Below are 14,440 nucleotides of genomic sequence, written 5' to 3' on the forward strand. Positions count from 1 at the left end.
TAAAATTTGCAAGCAAAAAAATTAAGTTAAGTGGTTACATGAGAAAATTGCAAGTAAAAAAGATGTATTTTGTGTCTTCTAGCTTCGATGATTTTCTCCGTATCGAGTCAATGTTGAGAGAGATGGCAAGTCCATAAGAAGACATCGTGTAATGGAATCCAACAAAGCTTGTCATCAGCAATGATACACAGCAAGTCCAGAACAGCGGAAGGCATTGTGCAACGTCAATCCAACAAAGCTTGTCATCAGCAATGATACATAGCAAGTCCAGAACAGCGGAAGTCATTGTGCAACGTCAATCCAACAAAGGATGTCATCAGGAATGATAAGTCATCGGGAAAGATAGTTCTCATAATAACCAGCGACGGAAAAATCCAAGAATATCAGCTGCCTCTATAAATTAAAACATATTAATAACACATCTTAAACTATTGCCTACTTTTGGGCGGTCCTTATTTAAAAAACTAGCTACTAAATATAGAGAGAAAGACAAATTACCACTGACTAATTGCCACCCCAAATTAAAGAAAGGCTTGATTACCGTGATTCCCACCCTTAAATAAATAATTATATCCCATAATCGGGAATAACATAATTTGGGAAAACAAGCCATTTAATTTTAAATTAAATTATGTTACTTAATAACGAAAATAATTTAAAATATCCCCCAAATTAATTTTAGAAAAACCGGCCATTAGTTGAATTAAATTGCGTGCCCCTTTTAATAGTTTAAAAATTTAAATTATTCCCTAAATTAATTTAATTAAAATCTGCCATTTATTTATTTAAAACTATTGCCACAGGTAGAACCCATAAATAAAAACTTGAGTCGAAATGGGACAAGGCTTAACTTAGGCTTAGGGCAACTGTCCACGTGTCTTAAAATTCTCTCTGCGGAACTTGATTTTCGAAAATCTATAGCTTTATCTTTAAATTAATTAACAATAGCCCCTAAACTAGTTTTAGGAAAACCCGCTATTTATTTATTTTAAAACTATTCCCACAGACAGACCCCGTATATAACTAGCGTTTAAATGGGCTTAACTTAGGCTTAGGGCAACTGTCCATGTGTCTTAAAAATTCTCTCTGCGGAACTTGATTTTCGAAAATCTATAGCTTTATCTTTAAATTGATTAACAATAGCCCCTAAACTAATTTTAGGAAAACCCGCTATTTATTTATTTTAAAACTATTCCCACAGACAGACCCCGTATATAACTAGCGTTTAAATGGGACGAGGCTTAGGGCAACTGACCTCCTGTTCTAAAATGCTCTCGGCGGGACTTGATCTCCGAAAATCTGTCGCTTTATACCTAAATTAATTACGTACCCCGTTTAATATCTAATAATAATAATACGCCCTAAACTAATTATTAAGGGATTCTCTCTTGCCCAAGATCTCGTTGTAAAATTTTATTTGTGGTACTTGATTTTCAATAAACGAATAAAATTCACTAACATTTAACCTAATTAATTTAAATGCTTGAAATAAAATAAAATAAATAATTTAAGGGGGGCTAGATGAGTTTGGATTATTGTAAAGTTAGGCTTACGGACTGTTAAAGCACCTCGAGGCCAAGCAATGGCCGTCAAGAGCTTCGAATTCAGCTTGCATCCTCGGGAAAAGCGATCAGAGAAATGGCGGAACGATCAAGAATCGACTAAGAAAGCCGGGATCACGATCGGCTGTCCGAGAAAGATTTTTCCAAGCGACCTCCTCGACTGCTTCCAGGCAACGAATGAAAAAGCTGACCGGGAAAGGTTTTTCCAAGCGACCTCCTCGACTGCTTCCAGGCAACGAAATGAGCCGGCTGACTCGTAACGATCAACTAAGCAAATTTCCAACGTCGGGGGGCGCTAAAAGCGCGGACTCGAGTGCGCCATATCCCAGGCACGAAATTCATATAGCTGAACACCGCTAGGCCTAAATGAATGAACGCTAGGCCTAAATGAATGAACTCTAGGCCTAAATGAATGAACGCTAGGCCTAACTGAATGGACAATCATTACCTTTCACTATTAACATCTGTCGTGACGTCACAAGTCAATTACCTCGTTGACGTCATATGTGACGTCACAGGATATGACGTCATAGGTGACGTCACCGGATATGACGTCATATGTGACGTCACAGGATATTACGTCATAGGTGACGTCACCGGATATGACGTCATGACACGTCACAGGATATGACGTCATGACACGTCACCGGATATGACGTCATGGCACGTCACCGGATATGACTTCATGTCGCGTCACAGGATATGACGTCATCGGATTTGACGTCGTCGGTCACGTCACCGGATATGACGTCATAGCAAAAATTTTCCATGCTTTAGATGTCAGTAAATACGTAACTACGTACACAGCGCCCCTAGCGGCAATTTATGAACTATCTATTGCTTACACGAATGTCTAGCAGAATTTTATCATGTTTTAGATGTCAGTAAATACGTAACTACGTACAAAGCACCCCTAGCGGCAATTTTTGAACTATCTATTGCTTACACGAATGTCTAGCAGAATTTTATCATGTTTTAGATGTCAGTAAATACGTAACTACGTACAAAGCACCCCTAGCGGCAATTTTTGAACTATCTATTGCTTACACGAATGTCTAGCAGAATTTTATCATGTTTTAGATGTCAGTAAATACGTAACTACGTACAAAGCACCCCTAGCGGCAATTTTTGAACTATCTATTGCTTACACGAATGTCTAGCAGAATTTTATCATGTTTTAGATGTCAGTAAATACGTAACTACGTACAAAGCACCCCTAGCGGCAATTTTTGAACTATCTATTGCTTACACGAATGTCCAGCAGAATTTTATAATGTTTTAGATGTCAGTAAATACGTAACTACGCACAAAGCACCCCTAGCGGCAATTTATCCATTGCTTACACGAATGTCTAGCAGAATTTTATCATGTTTTAGATGTCAGTAAATACGTAACTACGTATACAGCGCCCCTAGTGGCAAATGTGTTAATGCTTAAATGAATGAACTCCAGGCCTAACTGAATGGATAGTCATTACCATTAACATCTGTCGTGACGTCACAAGTCAATTACCTCAGTGACGTGGTCACGTGACTTGACGCCAGATCACGTGACCTAAGACGTGATATGACGTCATGGGTCACGGGATCTGACGTCATGGGTCACGTGATCTGACGTCATGGGTCACGTGACCGGACGTCATGCGCCAAATTTAGAAGTTGTTTTAACTTTATAAATGTACTATAGAATAAATAAAATGAAATGAAATAATTGTTCGTCGATTTAATGAATCTCATTTTTATTGCTTCTCTTTTCATTAAAGTTACAGGCTTATTTATATATATGATCATTTATAAATAAATCACTTTTTAGCACTGTCAAAGGCAGTGCGTCGAGGGGCTATTCACTAATGAAAATTATCTTTCATTGGCGATTCCTATTGATGCTTTTAAAAAGGATAGGGATTCATTGGCCATTTATAATGGATGGGGATTGATGGTTGCGTCTGGATTACGAGTATTTATCGAGGGGCTACTCACTAAAAACTCGTTAGTGATTTTAAACGGGATAGGGATTTAGGGTTACTTAAGGGGCTATGGGTTATTATTATTATTAATATTAACGGATAAATAAGCATTAACATATTTGCCACTAGGGGCGCTGTATACGTAGTTACGTATATACTGACATCTAAAACATGATAAAATTCTGCTAGACATTCGTGTAAGCAATAGATAGTTCATAAATTGCCGCTAGGGGCGCTGTGTACGTAGTTACGTATTTACTGACATCTAAAACATGATAAAATTCTGCTAGACATTCGTGTAAGCAATAGATAGTTCAAAAATTGCCGCTAGGGGTGCTTTGTACGTAGTTACGTATTTACTGACATCTAAAACATGATAAAATTCTGCTAGACATTCGTGTAAGCAATAGATAGTTCATAAATTGCCGCTAGGGGCGCTGTGTACGTAGTTACGTATTTACTGACATCTAAAGCATGGAAAATTTTTGCTATGACGTCATATCCGGTGACGTGACCGACGACGTCAAATCCGATGACGTCATATCCTGTGACGCGACATGAAGTCATATCCGGTGACGTGCCATGACGTCATATCCGGTGACGTGTCATGACGTCATATCCTGTGACGTGTCATGACGTCATATCCGGTGACGTCACCTATGACGTAATATCCTGTGACGTCACATATGACGTCATATCCGGTGACGTCACCTATGACGTCATATCCTGTGACGTCACATATGACGTCAACGAGGTAATTGACTTGTGACGTCACGACAGATGTTAATAGTGAAAGGTAATGATTGTCCATTCAGTTAGGCCTAGCGTTCATTCATTTAGGCCTAGAGTTCATTCATTTAGGCCTAGCGTTCATTCATTTAGGCCTAGCGGTGTTCAGCTATATGAATTTCGTGCCTGGGATATGGCGCACTCGAGTCCGCGCTTTTAGCGCCCCCCGACGTTGGAAATTTGCTTAGTTGATCGTTACGAGTCAGCCGGCTCATTTCGTTGCCTGGAAGCAGTCGAGGAGGTCGCTTGGAAAAACCTTTCCCGGTCAGCTTTTTCATTCGTTGCCTGGAAGCAGTCGAGGAGGTCGCTTGGAAAAATCTTTCTCGGACAGCCGATCGTGATCCCGGCTTTCTTAGTCGATTCTTGATCGTTCCGCCATTTCTCTGATCGCTTTTCCCGAGGATGCAAGCTGAATTCGAAGCTCTTGACGGCCATTGCTTGGCCTCGAGGTGCTTTAACAGTCCGTAAGCCTAACTTTACAATAATCCAAACTCATCTAGCCCCCCTTAAATTATTTATTTTATTTTATTTCAAGCATTTAAATTAATTAGGTTAAATGTTAGTGAATTTTATTCGTTTATTGAAAATCAAGTACCACAAATAAAATTTTACAACGAGATCTTGGGCAAGAGAGAATCCCTTAATAATTAGTTTAGGGCGTATTATTATTATTAGATATTAAACGGGGTACGTAATTAATTTAGGTATAAAGCGACAGATTTTCGGAGATCAAGTCCCGCCGAGAGCATTTTAGAACAGGAGGTCAGTTGCCCTAAGCCTCGTCCCATTTAAACGCTAGTTATATACGGGGTCTGTCTGTGGGAATAGTTTTAAAATAAATAAATAGCGGGTTTTCCTAAAATTAGTTTAGGGGCTATTGTTAATCAATTTAAAGATAAAGCTATAGATTTTCGAAAATCAAGTTCCGCAGAGAGAATTTTTAAGACACGTGGACAGTTGCCCTAAGCCTAAGTTAAGCCCATTTAAACGCTAGTTATATACGGGGTCTGTCTGTGGGAATAGTTTTAAAATAAATAAATAGCGGGTTTTCCTAAAACTAGTTTAGGGGCTATTGTTAATTAATTTAAAGATAAAGCTATAGATTTTCGAAAATCAAGTTCCGCAGAGAGAATTTTAAGACACGTGGACAGTTGCCCTAAGCCTAAGTTAAGCCTTGTCCCATTTCGACTCAAGTTTTTATTTATGGGTTCTACCTGTGGCAATAGTTTTAAATAAATAAATGGCAGATTTTAATTAAATTAATTTAGGGAATAATTTAAATTTTTAAACTATTAAAAGGGGCACGCAATTTAATTCAACTAATGGCCGGTTTTTCTAAAATTAATTTGGGGGATATTTTAAATTATTTTCGTTATTAAGTAACATAATTTAATTTAAAATTAAATGGCTTGTTTTCCCAAATTATGTTATTCCCGATTATGGGATATAATTATTTATTTAAGGGTGGGAATCACGGTAATCAAGCCTTTCTTTAATTTGGGGTGGCAATTAGTCAGTGGTAATTTGTCTTTCTCTCTATATTTAGTAGCTAGTTTTTTAAATAAGGACCGCCCAAAAGTAGGCAATAGTTTAAGATGTGTTATTAATATGTTTTAATTTATAGAGGCAGCTGATATTCTTGGATTTTTCCGTCGCTGGTTATTATGAGAACTATCTTTCCCGATGACTTATCATTCCTGATGACATCCTTTGTTGGATTGACGTTGCACAATGACTTCCGCTGTTCTGGACTTGCTATGTATCATTGCTGATGACAAGCTTTGTTGGATTGACGTTGCACAATGCCTTCCGCTGTTCTGGACTTGCTGTGTATCATTGCTGATGACAAGCTTTGTTGGATTCCATTACACGATGTCTTCTTATGGACTTGCCATCTCTCTCAACATTGACTCGATACGGAGAAAATCATCGAAGCTAGAAGACACAAAATACATCTTTTTTACTTGCAATTTTCTCATGTAACCACTTAACTTAATTTTTTTGCTTGCAAATTTTATTTGTAACTTCTTATTATTTTTTTTCGCGTTCAAACTTTAACTTACACAACTGTTTAATATTTTTTTGGTTCGAAATTTTTGTAAACACTTTGGTTTTTTTGTTTATTATTGAATAAATTTTGCCTTAAACCTCGTTCTTTCTTTTCTTGAATTTCTTTAGATACTAGACTTGGTTTCAATTTTTTAATGTCTGGACTTAGGGAGGTTTTTTTGACCCCCTTTTTAAGCTTTTTTTATTTAAAAAACAGTGAAAAAATACATTAAAAAAAAATTTTTTACAAAAAAAATAATTTTTTTTGAAAAATTTATTAAAAAAATAAAATTTTTTTAAAAAAACAATAAAATATGCATAAAAAAGGTAAAAAAAACTACCCTAAGTGTTTTTCGACTGTTTTTGTTCCTTCCCCAATATCGAAACTTTAAATTTAAACTTAAGCTACCACCCCCCACGTAAGCCTTGCGGGCCCAATTTAAATTTAACAAGTCCCTGTTCTACTCGGGAATTATTAAATTTAAACTAAGGCCCGCTGTGGAGCCCCCAAAACCAGGAAACTTCGTCCTTAGCATGGGATTTCCAATGAGAGTCCACTCGCAGTCGTCCACTTCGTCCTTAGCATGGGATTTCCAATGAGAGTCCACTCGCAGTCGTCCACTTCGTCCTTAGCATGGGATTTCGAATGAGAGTCCACTCGCAGTCGTCCACTTCGTCCTTAGCATGGGATTTCCAATGAGAGTTCACTCGCTGTCGTCCACTTCTTCCTGCGCAAGAAAATTTCGAATTAGTATTTGAAAAAGGCACACGAATAACTTGAAATTAATTACCTTAATACGAAAATCCACTCGAGTATTTTCACAAAATGTTCAGGCATAAGACAAATGACTATTTTTTTGGCATAAAAGGCACACTCGTAACAGTAATAGGGAAAGAATACCGTAAAAAGCTAAGCCTCGCCTTAAACCCCGCTTAAAATCGTGTTTACTTTTAAAGGACAAAGCGTATAAGCAACCTTCTACCTTAAACATAAATCATAAATTTATTTAAATCCTACAAAACTCCCTCAAGGAGTTGCCAAACGCTTTTCCCTTAAAAATATTTATAATTAAAACCATAAACTAGATACCTTAATACCGCAAAGGGAATCTCACCCTTGAAATCCTGATTACGCGTACATTATTCTTAAAAGGGAGGGCTAGGACCAGTGTTCACCTATTCCATAAGTAAGATTTTATTTATGTCCTGGCGAAAAGAAAAATCCCTAAAATTAAAGGACACAAAGCGCTTCCCTTCTAACAATAAATAGAATAATAAATAATAAACTAAATACCCTAATAATTGGCTGTCTAAATAGTTTTGGTAATGAGATTCCCTTTCAACGGATAAAATCAAAGTGTAGACCTCAATTAAGAAGGGGATTGTAATGGGTTTATTGACCTGATTAATATTGGGTGCCTTTTGCCAAAAAAAATAGTTATTGATTCTAGAATCCAACATAAATTTCTCCTGGTAGCTATAAAAAATAAAATTCAAACAATCAAATACAGATTAAAATTATTATCAACTTAAATGGCACAAGTATTTTCAGGGCCGGATTAAGCAATTTTGCACCAGAGGGCCGGGATAATGCACGCCCCCTTAAGTCGAAAAAAATAGGAACGGCAAATGTTGCCAGAGCTGTGCTAATTAATTAGTTAGCTAATTGAATTTCTAATTAATTAGCAACATTTACTAATTGAAAATGGTAATTGAATTTTAATTACCTTAGTGCTAATTGAGAAGTAATTCTAACTAATTAGTACGAATAGGAAAGGTAATTATCTAATTAAAATTTAATTAGATTTAGGATTAACTAATTAGCCAATTGGATTTTCAATTAATCTTTTAATTTAGTAAAAACTAAAAATCGAGGAATTAACTCTCGATTGATTTGAATATGAAAACCGCCTTATTATATCGATGAGGAAACCTTAGTGCTACTCTAAATATTTCAGCTCCTCAAAACATGAGAGAATAATAGTACTAGTAGAAAATTTCGTAAATCATAACTGTCCCATTTCGAAATTTCGACTGTTTTTCCTACTCGAATTTATAGCAGTGCCCAAGGATTTACTACTCAGAGTCCATTATAGGAACTGTGGCAAGAAAATGAAGAAATGAGACTAATTTTAACATGACAGAAGGCTCGAGGCTTGTCTCATTTTTAGTGAATAATTCACGGCTTCCGTATCCGTTTTTCAAGGGCATTAAAACGTTAAACTTTGCATTACCAAAGTACTAAATCCATGGGCACTTTTAAACTTATATGTTTACTTATGGTTTCTTTTTTTTCCTTAATTAGACAAGTAATTAATTAGAAATTAGTAATTCTAATTAATTAGTTTGATAAATAAATGGCTAATTTCTAATTGAATTTAATTAGTTTCTATGTCTAATTGCTAATTGGCTAATTAATTAGTTCATAAATATTTACCTAATTGCTAATTCTAATTCAATTAGTAGTCAGCTAATTAGCACAGCTCTGAATGTTGCTAAGGGGGGAATAGTTTGACTCAATGTGCCCCCAACAAGCATTGCGCCCGTGGGCAGGGTTCGCACGGAACCTGGATAACCTGGAAAACCTGGATAAGTCACGGATATGGAAAATAGGAGCAAAAGTCTGGGATAAGTGAGGGATTTAAAAGTTTTTCCTAAAACGTCAGGGATATGTCAGGGATTTCGTTTGGTATATCAAACCATGCTTCGACCAATGCTAAATATGAGCCAGGTGTGATGAAATGGGCTCTGGCAAACACCTTAAAATGGTCAGGGATATTGCCAAAATTTGGTCAGGGATAACCTGGAAAAGTCAGGGATTTCGACAGTAAAACTTTCGTACGAACCCTGGTGGGTCAGTACCCCCTCACCCCCCCCCTCCCTAATCCGGACCTGACTAAAACATACTCAAAGGGCATCATCACATCTCTAGTAGAACCAGAGCTATGAGCCTCCAAAGTTCTAATTGAATTTAATTAGTTTCTATGTCTAATTGCTAATTGGCTAATTAATTAGTTCATAAATATTTACCTAATTGCTCATTCTAATTCAATTAGTAGTCAGCTAATTAGCACAGCTCTGAATGTTGCTAAGGGGGGAATAGTTTGACTCAATGTGCCCCCAACAAGCATTGCGCCCGTGGGCCAGTACCCCCTCACCCCCCCCTTTAATCCGGCCCTGACTATAACATACTCAAAGGGAATCTCTAGTAGAACCAGAGTTATGAGCCTTTAAAGTTGGGTGCAACGCTATTCCTATGGAGGGGGTATGTTAGCGAACACTTTCCTCAATTAATTGGCCCCTATTTACTCGACCCCCAAGATTTTAGGGGAAGCCATCACATGAGCAGTTCCCTTATGAGCGGATTTCATAACAGCAGTTCCCTAAATAGCGGTTCTCGAAATGGCAGTTTACCCGTTACGGCAATTACCGATACAGCGGTTCTCGTAAACGCGGCGTACCGTAAAGGCAGTTCTCTAAAGAGCGGAAAAACAGATATGCGAAAAACGATAGTTGTTTATTATGGTGTAAGCTGGCCCAGCTGGGTTATATGAACTCAAAAAGAACTAGGTCAGATAGGGATAATTTGGTTAGGTTAAAGTTGATTATTTCAACTAAATAGTATTAGGTCAGGTCAGCTTAGGTTTTGTTTCGTTAGTAATATTTTGGAAATAGTGTAACAATGTTACGCCTTTTCCAAAAAATTACTGTTTACAATTATCTACTTCCGAAACAAAATAACCTTTCTCGAATTATAATATGCCTTTTCCCAAAAATTACTGTTTACAATTATCTACTTCCGAAATAAAATAACATTTCTCGAATTATAATATGTCTTTTCCCAAAAATTACTGTTTACAATTATCTACTTCCGAAATAAAATAGCCTTTCTCGAATTATAATATGTCTTTTCCCAAAAATTACTGTTTACAATTATCTACTTCCGAAATAAAATAACCTTTCTCGAATTATAATATGTCTTTTCCCAAAAATTACTGTTTACAATTATCTACTTCCGAAATAAAATAACCTTTCTCGAATTATAATATGTCTTTTCCCAAAAATTACGGTTTACAATTATCTACTTCCTAAATAAAATAACCTTTCTCGAATTATAATATGTCTTTTCCCAAAAATTACTGTTTACAATTATCTACTTCCGAAATAAAATAACCTTTCTCGAATTATAATATGTATTTCCCAAAAATTACTGTTTACAATTATCTACTTCCGAAACAAAATAACCTTTCTCGAATTATAATACGTCTTTTCCCAAAAATCACTGGTTACAATTATCTACTTCTGAAATAAAAGAACCTTTCTCGAATTATTTTTCTATCCTGGTATGAGAATTATAAACTGACACAGCCTGAAGAATAGTACAATATTTAAGTGTACTTTAAAAAAAATTCATAAACACGATCGGTTAGTGGGTCACATTACTGATTAAATGATCACAGAAAAAGGTTGTTTTTGAAACCAACGAGTACAACTGTATTGTTAAGAAATGCCCAAATTTCAACAAAAACACCACTATTTCTAAAACAGTAGTTTTGAAAAACACCGCTGTTGTTTTTGGAATCGCGGTTGCTATTTCGAGAACTGCTCATACGAGGTACACCCAGATTTTAGTATGGTTGGATGGGGAACTCAATGCGCCCCCAACAAGCCTTATATTAATACGGTTTAGAGTCAATCTTGAAATATTAATTAAATAATCACTTTGAATTACTTTTAAACCGACTAAAAAGATTGAATAGTAAAACCAGGAATAAATGCAATGCGCAATTAATAAGATTAAGGAGTGCTTAAGCTGGTCTTTACGGGCATATCGGTGGAATAATAAGTTTTTACCATGACCCCTTGTGGGAGCGTTAGAGGGGGCATCAGAAAAATAAGTTTGATTAGGGGAGTTTAAGATTTTGATCAAGCTTAAAAGGTCAAAATATTTGCGACGCGTTGTTAGGGAAGACCAACCAAGAATAGAAAGTGGTAATTCCCTTGGTAGGTGTTGGACAGTTGGAGTGTAGTTGGGATTTGGTGTGGGAGAGACAATCCTGGATACTTAATATCGATAGTGGAATGGGGGAAACGCTTAATTTCCATTCGGTTGCGATAAAACTTTGGTATTTAATCTAAACTAACCCTTAATATATAAATAAAATATTTACCTGGAAAGATCTTTGTATCCACCGTTGAAATGGGCAACAGCTTCAAGCCAACTTCCTAAAAGACATAGGATACTAAGCCTTGGTCGTAGTAACACCTGCACTGCCAACGGCAACGTGGGCCCCTAAGCCTTGGTCGTCATTAACAAACGTATTTGGCACGGTTAAGCGTAAATTTTCCACTTGCGACGCTTAATTTCCGATCGGTTGCGATAAAACATTGGTAATTAATGCAAAGTAACCCTTAAAATATAAATAAAATCAAAATATTTACCAGCAAAGATCGGACAGAAAATCGCAGCGGCTAGTTCTCACGGTAAACGTCCCAAATGAATGAATATGCTTTTGGCTGCAAACACGTACCACTAGATGGCGCTGCTGAAGTTAGGCAAACTTCAAAATATGGCGGGAGCGTGCGTTTCAATTTTATCGTTTTTATTTTCGAATATAACTAATAATTCAGTTAATTATAATTTAATAATGTTTTCTAAACAGCCCAAAACACTATTCTCCACTTTTAAAAAGTGGTACCGGAGTTTATGGATTCCTACAGCTGGAAAAACTACCCTATAAACATGTTTGTCCAATAGGTCGAAACCTGAAATCATAATAATTAAACTAATTCCTATGAAAGTTAATTCATTTTACAGGGGACCCAGTTTTACGTTGATCAAAAGTTCTGAAATGAAATGTGTAATATATTCCAAAATCTTTGTTTGTTTTTGGCCTAATTATTCCTGTTCTTAATTAGAAAATTAGTAAAATTAAAATAGTATGAAAAGAAAGAAGATACTATAGGTTTAGCCTCCCCTTAAATAGGGTGTCCTGTGAGAATAATCTGGTTGGAATACACGTCAAAACGCTATCAGAGATTCCACCTAAAATGGTGCAATCGCAATTCCCAAGAGATGCGAGTCTTCCCTCCAGTAATGACAATGGTCAATAATTCCAGAAGGGGGTAATAGAAGAAGGATGACACTCTGTATCCTCTTAATACTTTAGTTATGTAACGTCATTCTTCCCAGACTCGCCCTTTTAGTTTGCTTTCCCGCTCATTAAACTACAAATGGGCATCGCACCGTAAGGTGAATTCTATAATTGTTTGGCACTAAATCCCTAGCTATCATCCCACAAACCTCGTCTTGACGTGGGACAAAAATGCACAAGCGCGTCTTGCCAAATATTTCAACGCTAATAGAGTAATGATGAGGGAACTATTTATCGCGTATGTGATTCGTTATAGTAACCTTGCTCAAAATGTTCCGATGTTGGGAAGAGTGACGGTACACTTACCACGCTTTGTGGTACACTTCTCTCGAAGAGAAGTATTATATACTTCTGATATGTGCGCTAGCTTCAAACGTTACAGCAAAAGCGTTCCTTGGTTTCTTGAAGTAAAACTAATTAATTATGGGCTAGACAATCTGGCTGTATAATCTAATACTTTTTAAAAGGCATGTTTTGGACAAGGAGGATGAGGTAGTGTATGGTACTAGTCACGTTACAGGATTTTGATTCCTAAGGAAGATCTCGTACTCTAGCTTACTGATGTAGCCACCGAAATTATGTAAAACCCAATAAGGATAGTTCAGAAAAGGATGAAGAACTTCAAATATCATTAGACATGTTGATTGATATTTAGTGGCAACTAAGACCATTAAACACGGTGTTTAATGGTCTTAGGTGGCAGGTACTAACCTTTTGCCGTCAAGTACAAACTATCACCGACCCAACTGTCAAAGAGACACAGATACGAGCCCTCGTTCTTGCCACATCGTCTACCAAATTTACACATATTTATATACCGATTAATAACACCCCCGGCTAAGCGACATCACTTCCTATGACTCCAAATCTATTTTAATACTCTGTTGCTCCCGAAATAATCATACTCCTTATGTACTTCTTTCCACACACTTCCAATTGCCCTTACTAAAGCGTCTACTACACGCCTAACGAATAAATTCAACGATAGCCCCCGAAATTCATTCAATTCACCGGAGCTCTTCGGGTCACGTCCGTCCTTAGTTCCGTTGTAATTGCTTCCTGCCTTTTTCAAAGATAACATCGCAAAAGGCGCCAAAGAATCACTCCTTTTGCAATTAGACATTAGTCACCCATGTTCAAATAAACGCCCTACTCGTGTTAAATCTTTCACATCCCATTTTTAACTCCCCATTGTCAGAAGCCTTCCTGTTACCCCTTACATCACGTAACCTTCAAAATAACCCTTCTATTAACTACAATAGATTTAATTTTCGAAGTAGGAATGGAGAACGGTTAGTATTTACTTCACTCCGACTCATAGACCACCCAGTATAGAGCCCCTCCCTCCAACACGTAACGAAAACTTTAAATTATCTTATTGGCTACTTAAACTACGTTTTGATGACGTTGCTGAAAGCAGGGAGAAAGGGAGAAGCCGCCTAATGCTAACAGAACTCGTATCTAGCGGGAAGGGGTTGAAAACGGGGGTATGAAATACTATGTTCTCTCTCTCTTTACCTTGGGTCATTTGGTGGATCATTGAGCATGCGCGAAGTGACATCACCAGAGATAAAAAATTTGGATTTTGCGCAGTAGAGCTCGCGGTAGCCCGGGCGATATTACCCCCGTTGGCTGGGAAATTTACTTCCCCCACCCAAAAGAGAGACACCTCGTGCTATTCACGCGGCATCTCCCTTTCTCCCTGCTGAAAGGGGGCGGCGAAAAATATGTAATCCCATTTTACCTCTGTCGTTATGACTCGCCTTTTCTTTCATACCCCCCCCCCCTTTCCGTCCCGGGGAAGGGGGTCCGTCCGGGACTATGACCCGCGCCCACATTACTCTGTTCTCCATTTCTACTTTTAAAATTAAATCTATCCCCGCTACAATTCAAAGACAAATAATATAAAATCCATTATG

At 37.2% G+C, this 14,440-nt stretch overlaps 1 long non-coding RNA gene across 2 annotated transcripts; it reads right to left on the reverse strand.

Annotated features, from left to right (window-relative positions):
- Nucleotides 1-4,870: 4,870 nt before the first annotated feature.
- On the reverse strand, nucleotides 4,871-13,396 carry LOC149654125 (uncharacterized). Of its 2 annotated transcripts, XR_016370498.1 has the most exons (5): nucleotides 12,979-13,396; nucleotides 11,809-12,922; nucleotides 11,538-11,725; nucleotides 7,158-7,843; nucleotides 4,871-7,094 (listed from the first exon to the last, which is right to left on the reverse strand). It is a non-coding gene; the product is annotated as an uncharacterized LOC149654125 (long non-coding RNA). The 2 variants fall into 2 exon arrangements; XR_016370497.1 differs by having other exon boundaries at nucleotides 11,809-13,382.
- Nucleotides 13,397-14,440: the final 1,044 nt, after the last annotated feature.

Source organism: Phalangium opilio, unplaced genomic scaffold, assembly GCF_054372755.1.
Source record: "Phalangium opilio isolate 3A_F unplaced genomic scaffold, DU_Popi_V2 ptg000079l_1, whole genome shotgun sequence".
NCBI lineage: Eukaryota > Metazoa > Arthropoda > Arachnida > Opiliones > Phalangiidae > Phalangium > Phalangium opilio.